Source organism: Passer montanus, unplaced genomic scaffold (assembly GCF_014805655.1).
Source record: "Passer montanus isolate IOZ18808 unplaced genomic scaffold, ASM1480565v1 scaffold152, whole genome shotgun sequence".
In the NCBI taxonomy this organism is placed as follows: Eukaryota; Metazoa; Chordata; class Aves; order Passeriformes; family Passeridae; genus Passer; species Passer montanus.
The window spans coordinates 822,072-838,809 of record NW_024362274.1 but is presented as its reverse complement, the minus strand read 5'-3'; the positions used below and the strand labels follow the sequence as shown (position 1 = coordinate 838,809).

General features: G+C 39.8%; 1 long non-coding RNA gene across 1 annotated transcript in view; it reads left to right on the top strand.

Annotated features, from left to right (window-relative positions):
- The first annotated feature begins 3,073 nt into the window (after positions 1 to 3,073).
- Positions 3,074 to 16,738, top strand: part of LOC120498846 — a 33,065-nt gene continuing 19,400 nt past the window's right edge. Inside the window, exon 1 of the long non-coding RNA XR_005626766.1 lies at positions 3,074 to 3,473. This is a non-coding gene — a long non-coding RNA (uncharacterized LOC120498846). The remainder of the gene's footprint in view (positions 3,474 to 16,738) is intronic.

Below are 16,738 nucleotides of genomic sequence, written 5' to 3'. Positions count from 1 at the left end.
TATCACATGTTGTGTTTTCCAAATTACAGCTCTTCATAGTTGTAGATTGAAGGTTGTATTTTTCTATTTAGCTAACAGAAAATAACTTCTACCGATTTTCCACCAGCAGTTCATAAATCACCATAAACGGAGAGGCTATCTAGAGGTTTTTGAATACCTACTTTTTCAATTTAGTGTCCAAGAGAAAAACAGCAAAACAAAACACTCAGTTTTGGTCTAAATTAAATGTTTCACATGACCCAAACTGTATAATTTCCTTTCTTTTCCCCATCTCTTTAGTGAGAATATGACATTTTGAAGTATGAAAACATTTTGTTTTGAAACTATTAAAGGCTTTATGCAGAAATGTACCATCTTCCACACTGAACTCTGCATTCCAAAAACATAGAGCAATTTATCAGGATGGTATCAGGGTCTTTCTGAAGGGGCATGGTGTATGCATTTCAGACAATGGTCATAAAATAAGCAGGCAAGGTTCTGACTTGATAGTCAGAACCTTGTCCTTTCTCATCAAAGGACAGGGAAACATTGGAAGCGCCCCAAAGAGTTTGTGAAATCTTGGTCCTTGGAAATTTTCAACATCAAACTGGAATAAGACCCAAGGAACTGAATTAAATTAAATGTTGACCCTACCTTGAGGTCTTTATGAGCTCTAGAGAGGTTCTATAACTCTATGAGTTCTATAGACTAGAGGTCCCATGAAATTCTTTATAACCTAAAACATCCTATGATTCTGTGCATTGCACAGAAACAAGTAATTTTGACTAATTCAAATCTGTCTAGTTGAGGAAATAAACCTTTTTTTTAAGCCAAGAACATCCCATTTAAAGCTGGTCAGCTACTTCAGCTTGAAGTATAACAAAGAACATTGCAATGAATTTGACTGTTGGTGACAATAGAGCAGAAGATTTAATGTCAGAATTGTTAGGATTGAATTTGCTACTCAAATTTCCCTTTTGTTACAGAATTGTCATTTTAAGGAGTCTTCAGCAATATTTAGATGAGAACTGGTCTTATATGCACAAGGCTCATACTTCTCTTCCAGGAAAGGGATGTTATTTTTAGGTGTTTGAACTGGAATATGCTGAAGCTTTAACAATGAATAGTCTTTTATTGTGTATGGTTAAAGATTGGAGTCACTCTTTTGTTCTCAAGAGCAATTATTCCTGTACTTCTTGCAATTGTATTTGTAATTATTATGAAGAGCATTTTCTGAACTATTGTTCTTCCTTCACAGATTGCTACTAAAATAAATTAGTGCATATTTTTGTGTTTTACTGCACAGAGATGGAGTTCAGCCTGGAGAAGAGATGACTCTAAGACCTCATCGTGGTCTTCCAGTACTCAGATGTTTGGAAGAAAAGCTTCACTTGAAGAGGAGTGAGGCCCTGGCACATAAAAACTGTGGCTGCCCCCGTCCTGGCAGTGTCCAAGGCAAGGCTGGATGGAGCAACTTGGGATAGTGGAAGGTGTCCATGCCCATGGCAGATATTTTGAATGAGTCGTACCTTCCAGCCCAAGCCATTCCATGACTCCATAATTCCATGGTTCTAAATGGACTTCTGGCATGATCACTGTTTACATGGGCAACTTGGGTTACCAAGTCAGGAAATGAAGTTACATAATGAACATTCCCCAGTCAAAGCATGCAACAATGGAGGCCCCAGGTTTACCCTCATCTGAATCTTGAGTGGACCAGCAGTGGTGGTGTTACATGAGGCAAATTACATCCTGATGGTTTCTTCCCCCTTCAACTCTAACACAAGGATTTGGAAATGATAAGATTTTAAACACTTTGATTCCACCAAAGAAAACATCAAAATTTTAGTTTTATAGAATTAGTTTCATGCTGTGAGAGACTGAAATGGTTAATGGCTTAAACATTCTGAGGATCATCAGAGGAATTTTGTTCATTGCAGCAAACTGTGCACAGAAGCAGCTGCTCATCTGCAACCATGGAAAACCCACTCCTGTGGTCAGTGCTGATTTGAATTCAGCCATGATAAGATGATGTCCCCTTCTTTGAACTTTTAAGCCCTACAGAGTGAGCATGAACCCTTTCCCACCTCTTGTGGTATCCTCTGTGTGCTCTTTACACTGAGCTCTTGTGCTTCATTGTGTGCTTAGACCATGATGATTACTTGGGAAGGTACTGAGACCATCCTGAATATTTTGGTGCAAGTAAAAAACCCAGTGAAAACATAAGGAAGTCAAGGTCGGAGTCTCTAGGCCAAGGAGCTAGGGAAAACATGTAATCAGAGAGATGTTACAGGAGTACTGAATTACTTTGCATTATTCTGATGCTTTTTCATTACTTCCTGCAGTGCAATATGTCTGGATGAGTCATCACAGCAGCAAGGACTAAATTTAGGATATCTTTGAAGTAATGACTCCTCACTGCCTACGCTAACTGGCCTCTGTTTTCTACCTAAAAAAATTACTGATTCAAACTGTGAAAGGACAGGGACTTTAACTTTTTGCCTAATACAGGGTCATCCAGATGAATTTGTGGCATTTAGGAAATAACCATTGACTTGTGTCCTTTGGCAACTGCTCTCAGAATCCATACAGTATTCTGGTGCTCTTCCATGCTCTGAAACAAATGCAGTAACAGTCATGCTTCCTAATGCATTCATATATTAAAACTAATTATTATGGGCAATAATTGCAGTGATAGGGTCAGTTACAGTTCTCATCACTGCATTTTCACTAGCTAGCATGCATTCATTAATGTTCAGCGCCATTGGCACAGCACATATGAGAAATTGGAGATCTCAGGGGGATGACTTGCACACAAGTCCTGCACAGAGCCAAAAATTAAAATAATTTTATTTTTCACTTTCCATCTACATCCTCTTGTGTGATGAGGGAGGCCAAAGTTATATTTTAATGATGGGGAGTTATACCTGGCAGCCAAGTATCTGTGGAGCTGGAAAGACCAGAAAAATCTGTGAAGGAAAGCTGGCATTTGGCAAATTATGTCAGCCACTAAGAATCTTACAAGGCATATGATCAGAGTTCCCTGACTGTGAGCCAGTGATTCCTGAAAAAGACCAGCTGTCGGCCATGAAAAGGAGAGTGGCTCCTGGAATGGTGGCTGAGAGCTAAAAACTGCAGCAGTCTTGCAGCAGACCTTGGAGCCTTGTATTTCTCCAGCACCTGCAGAACAGCATCAAAGAGAAAGGCAGAAAAACGAGGAAAGAAAAAAAAAAAACCTGAAAGAATATTAAACAGGATTGTTAGGACTTGCCTGGGGCTTGGGGAACGCGAAATATCTTCCAGAATGGATCACTGTGATAATGAAACTTTAGAACCCGATTAAAGTTCACAGCAGTGGGGAGAAGCAGCTCCATCAGCTCACAGCTGTGGCTGAGCATGGGAGGAAGGAGAGCTCTGCCTTAAAATCCACCCAGGGAGAACACAATTTCGGAACATCTGGCACACTGGAGGAATTTAAAGGGTCAGCTAGAGTGGTAAGTAGGGGAATGCACCTGGCAAGTGGAATTAGGTCAAAGCACCATAGAGCATGTACCCAGATGCACTGCAGGTCCAGCTCCCTCCAGAGCACCTATAGAAGGAAAAAGAATTTTCATTGGTATTACTGGGAGGAGAGAGAGAAATCTAAAACCAGGTGACTTTTCTTTTGGTAACAAATATTTCACAGGAAATATTAAACAAGAACTCCACAGAGTCAAATTCTGGTGATTTTAGTGCAAAATACATCTTAAGGAAAGTAGGAAGAATGAAACTTAGAAAGTGATTATAAACTACATTTCCTGAGGAAAATAAGAGCATATGTCCCTTTGTAAAGTGAGGGTAGGAGGATAAAAAAAGGCCAGACAGGAAGGGCACTCAGTATTTTCTTCCTCTTTTTAAAATTTTTTTTTTGGTTTTGGTTTTCTTTTTGTTTTTGTTTGTTTTGGTTTGGGTTTTTGTTGGTTTTTTTGTTTGTTTGTTTAGGTTTTCTTGTTTGTTTATTTGGGGTTTTTTTTGTGTTGCATGTTGGAACTCTTGCAAGACTCCTGTCCTTTCTCAAAAGGACACAACGAAAAACTGCAAGTAACTTGAATTGTTCATGGGGGTTTCTAAGACGTATTTAGAAGAATTTTCAGGAAACTGCACTCAGAGAAATAAATGACATTCTGTCCTTACTGAACCCAGAGGCTTCGTGTCGACTCTTTGGTCCCCACATAAGAGCAGTTCCAAACAAAAGACAGGCAGAGGGGAGTGACTGTGAGTATCCCTTCCCACAAAAGAGGCCCCAACAAGCATTTGTGTTTATGTATAAGGTGAGTTCAGTCTGTTTGGAATGATTGTGGACTCATTAGGGTTTCATTAAGTCCATAGCCTGGCTAACAGAGGACATCCTCATTCCTGAAGGTCCACGTTCCTCTTTGATAAATGAATAAAGTTAAATCCTAAAGTGAGATTCAGTGAAATCTCAGGATGGTTTTCAACACCCTATTTCTTTGTGAATAGCCAAAGTTGAGATCCCCCAAAAAGCAGCTGTCACTCACAGAATTTAGTTCATTTGTAGCAAAGCTCAGTTGGTCCAGACAGGAGATTTTTAGAAATTTGGAATGCGTTTTATTCTCCTGTTCTACAAAACCAGTCTAATGATAGATAATGGCAAGGCAAACTGCTGGGAAAAGCAATTTTACCTTAGAAAAAAAATCTTCCCCCAGGCTGCTGTAGGAACCTGGGCCTTAGGGCCTCTGTTTTCCTCCCTCCACCCTACCTAGGAACTTTATACAGTTGAAAAGAAATCTAAACAATTGCAGGGAGATTTGGCTGGGAATGTTGAGAGCTGGCAAGGCCCTGCTCTTTCCCTAGCTGCAGTCATTTATGATCATTAAAGCCAGTCTCTCTAGGAAAAAAAAAAAAAAGACAAAATGTGGAAGTGCATGAATCATACATTCCAAGCAGTAAAAACATAAAATTATAGAAGTTAGACTGTATGATTTTCCTGTCCCTCCCCCACTTCTCCTCCATTCCCTGACTTAAAATAGAAGAAAGCTGCAGAGAAGTGAGACCAAGGATTAAGTCAGTCAGGAAAGGAATCAGCAGAGCTGCTCTGAGATCTGTAGCACAGCAGTAAGCAGCAAAAGAAATAACTATACCAGCATGTAGGAAAAAAGAAATAAAGGCAGATTAATGGAGTCACAATGGATTTAAGAAATTTTATTTAGGATCCATTTTATTTTTCTGATCCTGAAATAATCTTAGGATATCATAAATATATTGCAAGAAAGAATTCCTCATTTTCCAGACTAAACATGCAAAACAGAAGGAAGTTTACAGGAAAAACTCAAATAGCAAAGACATTTGTGGTTGTTCACTGTTTAGGTGACAGAACAGCCTGAAGCCCTACACGGGATGAAAATTCAATTTTGGGAATACAGTGTCCTATTCATATGATAGATCACTGAATTCACCAGTGCAGTCTGCATCCACAAGTACTCTAACTTTCCAGAGCTACAGATCACCAAGAAAGTGCACAAACTAATCCATTTGTCACATTTTCCTTTCTGTATCTGTGTTATTCCAATTTGTGCATCAGTCAGTTGGGTTAAAATTGAGTTAGATTCAATAGTAACCACAATTACAGGAATGGCTCTTAGCTCTGTTTTAACAATTTGTCATCGTGTTTTCTGGAGGACGTTTTCACTACAGCTGATGGCATTTAGGTCTGAAAGACTTTGTGAAATGAAACAAAACCAAGCACAGCCAACGCAAAAAAAAAAAAAAAAAAAAAAAAAAAAAAAAAAAAAAAAAGGACAAGCAGTGTTTTGCTCATTTTACTTTCCACATTTCTTTCCCTATTTGGAAAAATCCGTTCACCAATCTGACTGAAACCTTATCTCCAGTTGGCACAAACCATCACGGGTTCAGTGACATGAATTGAGTTTACACCTGCTGTGGATCCAACTCCATGACCAGAAACCTGTGAAACCTTACACTAAGTAGGAAAAGGGGCAAAGTAGTGCAGCCCCTGTCCCAGGGAGTGCACATGTGCTCCTACAGAGTAAAGAAACATGAGTTTTCCCTCAGAGGAAAGTGGAGGAGGTTTGAGAAAGCAATGCTGATGAAGTAAGCCAAGAAACTGCCAAGGCTGGGAAGAAAATGTGAAAAAGGAGTCGACATATTAATGATGGTTTTTTGTGTTTTCTTGTCACTTTCAGAACTCAGCACAAATCCCTCTGCTGTGTAATGGAGAAGTTTCACTCAATTAGAAGGCTGATGATGTTCCTATCAGCTTTTCATTAAATAAAAATTACTTTGGAAACTGATTTTGACTAAACCCCTATGTTAGAAGAGACAATTAAAGAGCCTGATGGAGGGGGGGGATATTTTAGAGTCACAACAGCCTTATAAGGGAGAGAACATTTGAGTCCATTGGCTTTTTACAAGTCCCAGTACAGCTCTGCTGTGTGATCTTGAGATAGCTTTACATCTATACTTCAAATCATCTGTTTGGTGGTACTTTTGTGAGCAGTTTGGTTCAAAAAACTGTTGTTTTTTTTTTTTTTCTCAAAGGCAGAGCAGAGTCTTGTAGGAGATATTTGGGTAACCTGTAAACAAAGGATGTCCACACCCAAAACAACAGTCAGCATTTGAAATGTTATGACAAACCCAAGGTTGATTTTCTTGTTCTGGGCACAAGAAAATATAAGTGTTTAGTGACTCATCCCAAAATATGATGATAGCCTACTGGGACAACTGCCTGCAACGTTTCTACTTTGGGACTCACAGAAGAAAATAATAACCAGCCACAATGTTCACTGACAGCTGAAATATCAGGAAGCTGATAAAAACTGGTGGTCAGTATTCCATGGTGGAACTTTAAATAGATCCCCTGTGGGGACCTCAGAGCCTCTTGGAAGATGAGGACACATGAGCAAGGAAGAATTTTTGAGGACATCTGGAAACACAAGTTGCAGCAGGCAAAGGCACTTTTACTCCATGGCAGGATGCATATTTTGACACCCCCTGCAACATTCATTTTCCTGTCAAGTCCCATCTCTCTCTTCATTGATGTACTGGAGATGCTGATACATTGATATACTGGCCCAGCAGTGAGGACCATGAGATAATTTAAAGACGGACATCATTAAATTGTGTTGACCAGAGGACAGAATCATAGAAAAATTGAGTGGTTTGGGTTTAAAGGGAGATTAAAGATCATCTAGTCCCAGCTCTGCATGGTCAGAACAGCTTTTGTGCAACAGCTAGGAGAGTTTGATGAGATGGGGAATGGGGAAAGGCACTAAGATGTCAAAGAAAATGGACAAATAACCGCAAATCTAATGATAGTAATAATAATACCAAAAAAAAAAAAAAATTTCAATCAGCATTTCTTCCCCATGGATCCTGCTTTTAGTTTTCTGCTCAAGCTACCAGCTTAGATTACTTGCTGACAAATAATTGGTAATTGCTGACGAGTAACTGCTGACAGGAGGATGAGGTAAAGGTCCCAACACAGTTTTCTTGAGCAGAGAGCACTAATGTGGCACAACTTGGACTCACCCACCAGCAGGGATGTAATTCACAAACCCGTGAGGCACTTTTGGTCTTTCAGCATGGTTTTGCTTTACAACTGCTCAGCACCGGTGAGAAAAATAAAATATTAGCCAGAATTGGAAAGGGTAATGTCAGACAAATTATCAAACCATCAGTAATTCTTTGTTTTAGAAAACAACCCTTTGATGCCTCTTTAATCAGTGGCTAGTTAGTTCTGTATGTCTTCTTCTGACAAACAATTTCCTGTGCCAATATTATAGAGTGCTCTGATATGCACATTAAATCTAAATTAGTGTATTAAATGTGTTAAACTGCATGCAACTGTCAGCTAATCTGACATTTATCTCATGCACCTGATATACTGCCACCCACGTCTTCAGCAGAATCTCAATTTTGTTGTACTTGAAGTACAAGAAACAATGTGTATTTGATACAAAGTGTTATCAGAATTCTCAGGTTCTGCACACACACGCCTGGAGTTGGATATACAATACCACAGGTGCTGTGGTTGTGTTCAGTGGGACCAGCTGAGAGGGAAGGGCACAGCTGTGGATAAATCCACCTCTGGAGGCCTGACTCTACAGCAGGTAGCCTAAAGTTGTTCTGTCCAATGCAGCAAAGAAATTTAGTTGCAGACAACTTGCCAAATGATATGGCTTAATTAATGGAAATCTGAGCCATGATGGAAGTTATTAAAAGTAGCTCTAAAAGAAACTGACAACCACAAGATAAATAAGAGGTAATTTCTGTAACTGGATTAGTTTGATTTGAGCTGTGACAAAATTGAGTTTTAGAGAACCGTGTCGAAGCATTAGGCAGATAGTGCTGGACACTGAGATACAGTTTGGGAGGACCTTTAGCTGATGAAGGATGTGGCCTAAGGGAAAGAACAGATTACTTCTAATGCCATTATCCTGTAGGGTTAAACATGCATTTTTTTCTCCCCATTAAAGGACAATTATATTATCACTTGCTGTAAGTCACCTTGAAATAAACTTTTGAAATATGCTAGAAAAAATTTTGGCTGAGAATTACCACAGCTTTTATAGACTAGAGATCATGTAAATACCAGCTGGGTATAGATCACTCTGTAAACTTCAGGATAGCATCTCTTCAGGACTTCTCTATCCACTCTGTATCAGGTAGAAATTCAGAAGCACTACACTAATAAAGAAGTCATAGAAGGGTTTCAGTTGAAAAGGACCTCAAAGACCATCTTGTTCTAGCCCCTCTGCCGTGGTCAAGGACAGATTCCACTAGATAAGGTTTCTTTGGACACCATAAAACCTACCTACATATCTCGGCACCAGGAAAATTACTAGAAGACCTAGGAGTAAGAATGTCTGTTTACACGCACCACTTATGTAGCATTGTTTCATTGTTTTACCACCATGCACAGCTTTGAGAGCATTGCAGAAGTAAAACATTTTCCCAGACTGATATAGAGAATTCAGCTGTTAATACTTTCAGTTAAGACCCATAATTTACTGTAGCCTGAAAAGGGGATCTGATTTTCCAGGCATTTTTCTTACAGTAGCAAAGGGACATGAATCACAACTGCTGAATAAGTGGTGGGAAGACATGTTCACTGGGATGGTGCCAGGGGATAGTTTCAGCCTGTCTCTGCTGAAAACCATGGCATAGACTCTCCATGCACAAAATCTGGGTACTCCCTTCCCTAGATTAAAAAAAAAAAATTAAAAAAAAAAAAATTGGAAGAATAGAGAAGCACTGGAAACGCTTTTAAAACGTGAAATAGCTCTTCTCATTTTCACTCTCTCTGTGCTTGGTAATACCTCTCTCCTTGGCTTTTACAACAGAATTGCCTTCCAGTCTGAGAGATGGTAGCAAGGGTAGAACTGCCAGTCCTGTGGCACACTACATGACTTACAGACAGTCCAGCTTACAGTCACCCAGCTCTTCCCACAACCCTCACCTGTGCTCAGCTCCTCTGAGGGTGTTGGAAGGTGCAGGGGCCCTGTCACAGCTCCAAAATCTATTCTGGGTTTTGGGCTTTGGAAATACCCAGTGAAGGAAGGGAGCAATAACAGGGCTTCTTGTGATGTGCCACCTCTCAGTTTCACAGTTTCAGAGTATTCCTTTGTAACTTACTTTTTTTGGTCACCCAGTTAATTGTGCCATGAGGGAGGTGAGGTGAAGAGTTCCCTCAAAACTCTGTGAAGTGGATCCCATCAGCACCCAAACACAGGGGAGTTTTACTCATCCATGACACCACCAGGCTTTTATTTGCAAAGAAAAGGTTTGCCTGGCCCAGTCTGGACCCTGTAACTCCTAAATTTCAATATGACAAAAGAGCTTCAACTCAATTTCTCCACTCAGTGATCTCAAAACTTCTAAAGCATTTTCCAAATGACAGCAACTGCACAACATGCCATTAATCACTGCTGACAAGTTCTCCTGAGCAGCCCCTGATTGATCCTGATGTTGTCAAACTTTCTTTTTCTTTTGACATCTTTCTGATTGGCATCTCTGTTTAGTGCTTTTGTGACCTTTCTGCTGTATTGATCCACACAAATCACAGGGAAGTGAGCAGTTTCATGGAGGGGGAAAGTTGATAAGAAGAGGTCAAATGGTTACTGGGACCTCCACACACCTCCATTTTAATGATTGATTAGTGGGAGGGCAGAACAAGTGCCAAGGACATCAAAATTAGGAAATGATAAGGTCTCTATAAGGAGGTTCTTATAGTCTCTTTTTATGGCTCCTATTGAAGCTTCTTATCTCGTAGGATTGATTAGTATTGTGAACAGACTCCTGTTGCACTCAGAGATCACTTATAACAACAAGTTATTGATAAATTTGGCTGTGGTTTTGGTGGTGCCAGTTCTGTGGAAGCAGATCTTGGCACCAGCAGCTAACCTTCATCCTCTTTCCAGGCTGGCTGGAAAGCAGGTGAGGGCCCCACTGTAAGAAAAAATGATTGCTGCAGAGTTTTGGGATCAGTACTGTGTGTAGCTGCACATCTCCTGGGTGTCTCACAACACACCACAGCACAACTGATAGGTGGGGAATTGTCTCCAGCACTAAACTTCCTCAGATCCAGGCGAGCACAAACACACAGTAAATCACCAAAATCTTCAGACAGATTGATTATGTCCAGCACAAACACACAGGTTGGAATGTGGGAGTGCAGAACAGGGGGATCCAGGGAGAGGGCTGGATGCAGCTGAATGCACAAAATCCCCAAACAAAAGCAAATACTCCACAAACTGTCACAGCACAGATAATCTTGCTTTATTCTATTTCCCCTTTTCCCCTCATGCATCACTCCTAAAAAACTTGCTGTTCAGGGGGATATGTTAAACAGGGAGAACAGGCTAGCTGAGATAATAATTTGCAGACTGAGTATCCGAAGACTCAATTTTTAATCATTCTTTCACTTCAAGGCACTGTGAATTTAATATGGGGAACATGTATGTGAATGTGCATTTGAGTGTGTCTCTTTCCTGAAAAGCAAAGTATTTTATATTTTATGAGAAATGGCCATGGCCATTTCTAACATAATTAGTTGATCATAGAAACTAACATAGTTTCTATGATAAACCTGTTGCTGATCTCAAATACTTTGAATTCTGTTGTAGAGACATCAACATTGGTTTATAATTAGAATAAATATAGTTTTAGTGCAAGGACATACAGCACTTAGAAGGAATTAGAGTCTTTCAAGTTGGGAAGGATATGTTTTCTTTAATCCATCTTAACCTTGTTTAGTGTCTAACACTGATCAATACCTTTCAGAGTGTGGTAATGGTTCATATTTAAATATCAAGCAACTTAGCTGTCCTCTATTTTCTATTGAGACAGCTGGTTATTAAATTCTCATTTTTTTTTATCCCTTTGCACAATTTCAATAAACCAAAATATTATCTCATGGGAACCCTGAAAATTCTGAGGAAACAAAAATAAAGACTACTGAAAAGGAACATTTTGTTCATGTAATGTCTTCCACCCCGACACTTCTTCCTGTCAGATGTAAATATTTATTTCAAATTTTGTCACCAAAGTCCAATCAAAACATAATAAAGTATACCTCAATAGGAATGTAAATGAAGTCATCACAGATTTGCAAAAATTGTTGCATTTACTCAGAAAATGTTTTCAGCAGGGAGTATGTTGATACTTTTTTTGAGCATGTCTTGAAGTTTGGTTCTTGGGGAGCATATTTATGTCACTAATTCTCTTAGAATGGTAACACTACAGCCTGAAAATCTAACAATGATGGCAGGAAAGCTCATCCTTCCTTTTTTTTCCCCACGATATCTTAACCTGGTTTTGCTTTTACTTGTTTCCTTGCACAGATACAAGACCTGCAATTGCCACCCTCACATTGTGGGGTGCACCCACCACTTCACCTAAGGTGTGAGGACACAGACTCAGAGTCTATTGGGCTGTCCTGGTTTGTGGTTTTTTCAGTGTGCCCAGTGGAGTTTAACAATATGAGATGACATTTGCAACACAACCCAATGTCCCGGGGCAGAACAAGCTGCTGAGCCAGAGCAGTGCAGTGGTTTGCTGAAGATTTATGGCCTGAGTTTTAAAGAGTAGTAAAGAGCAATGTAATAATATGTGGCACTCGGAAGCCTGGAAGCAAAACTACCCTGATGTCTGCACTACCAATCCTAATTATGTTCTGCTGTTAAGTAAGGAAGTTAATAATCTGTATCATAGCTAAAAGAGTTGTGGGGGTTTCTTTCCTATTTTCATCCATTTAATCTTCTGATTTGCCACTTCTTTTGGTAACAAACATATTCCTCTTACTTTAGAGTTCGGGTAGCACCTTGCTGCCCAAGCAGAAATTAAGGAATTTTGGTGCATCACCAGAAGTGACAGACATCTCCAGTGACCTGCGAGATCACAACACATCTGAATACCCCAGGTGCAATGCTCCTTTGGGTTGTTTCTGGCTCTGGTTTTGAAAAAGAGATCGACTCATTCAAGTTTATGGACTTCACTGACATTTTGTGCAATGACAGCTCTTAAATATTCTTCTGCTTAATTGCTCTGTGGAGTCTGTTTTGTTACTGATCATTTAAATGCACCACGCAAGTCTCCTGTAATAGTAGATTCTGCTTTTCTTCCGAAATTATGTGGTAACACCTATATTTTACAGCTGTTTATGCATGAAAAATGCACATGAACTTCAGTGTTTATATAAAATTACCAACTGCTTTTTTTCTTTTTACCTGAAAGTTTTTGGTTTTTTTAATGCAGCAACTCAAATCAGTACTAAACATAGTACTGTGTGAGAAGCAGAACAAACAAAATTGCCTTTTTTCAAATTCTCTTGACCTGTGCAGGACACTCAAAATTTCAGCTATTACAACATATATTTTTATTCCTTTTGATGAAAATTAATTTAGATTCAAACCAAAGAGACTAATTTCAAGTAATACAGTATTATCTGTGTTGAAATAAGCAAGGCTTTGGGATATACTGGGCTGTGAGAACATATTGAGGTGAGACCACACTAATTCAGAGAGATTCCATTTTAAGATTTTGAGTTTTAAGAATGATTACAGTCAGACAACCTAGAAAAAAATAAGAGTAATCACTAAACCTGAGGAGGGCTCTGGAAAGCTCTGAATCATCTTTGTGCCTACAAACTTGCTCATTTTTTCTGGAATATAATAATTTGTGATACTAAAATCTTGTGAAGATGGGCCATATTTCAGCAGGCTCTGCACTCCTGGGCTCCAGGATTCTAGGCTTGACCCAGGGCAGGCTCAGGGAGGGTTAAAAAATGGTTTTAGCCCAGGCAGTGAAGCAGTCACTGCAGTGGCACTGGAACTGGGCTAAGGAAAATTTGGAGGTTTCCTCCCTTGGGTTTTTTTGCTTACACAACATTAGTGTAAAATGCTGAAACCCAACAGGGATTGCATCATACCAGAGCTGTTCCCTGTGTGCTGAGGGTGAGGAGAACATTGTCTGAGGAGGTCCCAGAATGACTTTTAAATCCCAATTATTACATAGAAAAGCCTTGAGAATTTTGGAAATTCTGTCTTCCAGCTCTAATCACGGAATCAGAGAATCCTTAAGGCTGGGAAAGATCCCCAAGACCACCGAGAGCAACCTTTGACCAACCACCACCACATCAACCAGACCAGGCACTGAGTGCTGCATCCAGGTGTTTCTTGAGCACCTCCAGGGATGGTGACCCCACCACTGCCCTGGGCAGCCCATTCCAATCCTTAGCAACCATTTCTCTCAACATATTCCTCCTAATATTCTGTTTGAACCTCCCCTGGCCCAGCCTGAGGCCGTTCCCTCTCCTCCTGTCCCTGTTCCCTGGAGCACAGCCCGACCCCCCGGCTGTCCCCTCCTGGCAGGAGCTGTGCAGAGCCACAAGGTCCCCCCTGAGCCTCCTTTGCTCCAGGCTCAGCCCCTTCCCAGCTCCCTCAGCCTCTCCCCATCAGACTTCTTCTCTAAACCCTTCCCTACCCCCTGGGCTTTTAAATGAGCTTTTCTGGCCTGTTATGAGTAGGTCAAAGAATAAGAAATTTCAAATTATTTCAAGTAAGGAAGATGCAGGGGAGACAGGGATCAGAATCTTTTAAGCTGTAATTGGTGAAGTGTTGGTCTCTGTTAGTTAAGGGATCTGTAAATCTTCATCACTACTTGTCTCAGTGGGGTGTGAAGGGGAGAGGAGCTGCCAAGGCTGTGCACCCTCTGCTGCCTCCAAAATTCTGAACTCTCTGGGGCTGAGGCTAATAGGATTCAGGGTCTGCAGAACACTACCTTAAGCACTATCAATATTCTAAAAAAAATTGAGATTCAGAGCCCTCAGAGGTTCTTTGATTTGGGTTCCCCTACATTCAGAATATCTCTGCTCTAAAGCCAGGCAAATGATGTTAGGCTCCTCTGCATGTTTTCAATGTATTGTAAAAATTCAGAGGGTTCAGAAATCATCTCTTCTCTTACATTCTGTCTACATAAATCAGTCCCCTGTGCTATGTTTGGAGAAAAGAATCAGTCTTCAGACTAGCTCATTTTCCCCAAGCACAATTACAGAGTTTTGTTCATCTTCAAAACATCTGAATTTGATTTTCCCTCATTAGATGGGAAAGTTTCTTGAAATTATTTAAACTCAGTACAACAATATGACTCTTCCACTCCTCTCTGCCATCAAAACAGGAATGAAGATGTTAGTTTGGGGAGCAATCAGGCAATCTAAATTATTCAGATCTGAAAGTTTTAGGTTAGAACAGTTTTTCAAATTCATTTGTATTTGGATTACAACGGTCTCAACCCATGTCTGTCTAATGAAGCTCCTGCTGAAAATCTCAGCTGGAAATTCAGGGAATCAAGTCTATCCATCATCTCAAAGTCATGATTATTTCATAAGCAAGACTCGGTGTTCAGTCAAGTCTTTAACTCATCATTTGAGTTACCATAGTTTAACCGTACAGGCATCTTTTAGGAGAACTCATGCTGAACATTACTTGATGAAGATAAATCCCATTAGCAGAACAAACAGTACAGAAGTCTGTGTCCTGACACCACAATAAGATATCCTTAAATATTCATAAAGGATACAGGTGCAGATCTCTCATCACATACTGGAGCACATCCAAAGCCTCTAGGAAGAATATTAATAGCTCCTTCTCTTGCGTTTCTGTTGGAGGAATAGCTCAATTAGTCTCAGTCTGCTGTCTTTCCCTTATCTATTATACATTTGAGCAGTTACACTTTGCTTCTGGAAGTGCACATGGAAATATATGCATTAACAAGGTGAGGGTGCACAGGAGAGCACGTGGGCAGCCTCCACCAAGCTTCTTGATCTAAGGAAGGCTCCTGCCCACCTGTCTGTGCATGTGCTCTCTTTGCTCTTCTGCCCTTTCCCCACGTTGCTTTGCACACCAAGAACTGTCAAAGAAGTTTGTGTGGTGTATGCTATAGGTAGGGAAAGGAAAACTCTGTAGAAAGAAAGATTAAAAGGGTTAAAAAGAATTGGGAGACCTGAAATGGAGAGACAGGATGTTGGTGAAGAACCCAAGCAGTGTTTGAGACTGCAGCTCCAGGGAAAAAGCAGAGGTGGGAAGGCAGAAATGGTTAAATCTAACCAGAGGCATAGAAAGAGGTCACTTCTTTTTGAACTGTGCCCTGAAAAAATGTATTCATTATAGCATATCTGTAGGTGTGTAAAAAAATAAGTAATCTTCCAGTCTTTTGCCTTTTAATTTCTATTTCTACTGAGTCATGAAGGAGACTTGGATGATTAATGATGTGGAATCATAATTTGTGATATATGCACATTCCCAAAAACCTTCTAGAGTTCAGTGAACAGGTCAATTAATAACACCTATCACCCCTCAAAAGTGGGTTAATCATCTATGGGGAATAATACCCTACATCTTTCAAACTGTAACAACATAACTGAATGCTCTTACAAGGTTCACTTTCTGTCATGCCATCCACCATAAATGTATCCCATGTGATGTATAACATGATTTGACTTTTGAAAATCTTATAGACTACCATTATCTCCTAGGATACATATTAAAAAAGAGACTAAAACACATGTAAAAATATCTAAAGAATGTCATTTAAGCTGGCCAGATATATTCAGTTAATAAATGATGGCTTAAGTTAAAAAATAATCATTATAGCTGTCAGTAAAGGTTTATTGAGTTCTGCATTAAAATAGTGTAGAATTTCCTAGGCAGAAAAATTACATCTTCCTTTCATCTTGGGGAAAAAAAAAAAAAGAAAATAAAGAAAAGAAAAGAACCAACAACACTTCACAACTTTGTGGTTTGCAGAAATAACACTACAAAACTTTTTCTCCAAAAAAATTAGACTATTCAACAGAACAAATTACCACCATCTGTTATCAGTATAGAGCATATAACACAAGAAAGGAATTCTGTTTCTAGGCAGAAGGAAGGGTACCATGTACAGCAAGAAAAAAAATCACTATACTCACTGGGGCTGAATATTCTTAATATTCTAAATATTCTGTTTGAGGTAGCTCTGGTATGAGGCTAGGAGTGTGCCTTGAGTCATCTCTCATTCCTCTTCAGAAAATACATTGCTAGGAAGTAGAGCCGCCTGAAATGATACTGAGAATGCTTGATTAGGGATTGAGCCTTATTTGTGCTCTATTCTAGCAATTTCTCAGTCAGAACACTGGAATGAATATGTGAATTTACGATTTTTGACTCATGTGGCTTAGACTTAAGTTTGTGGTTCTCTTCAG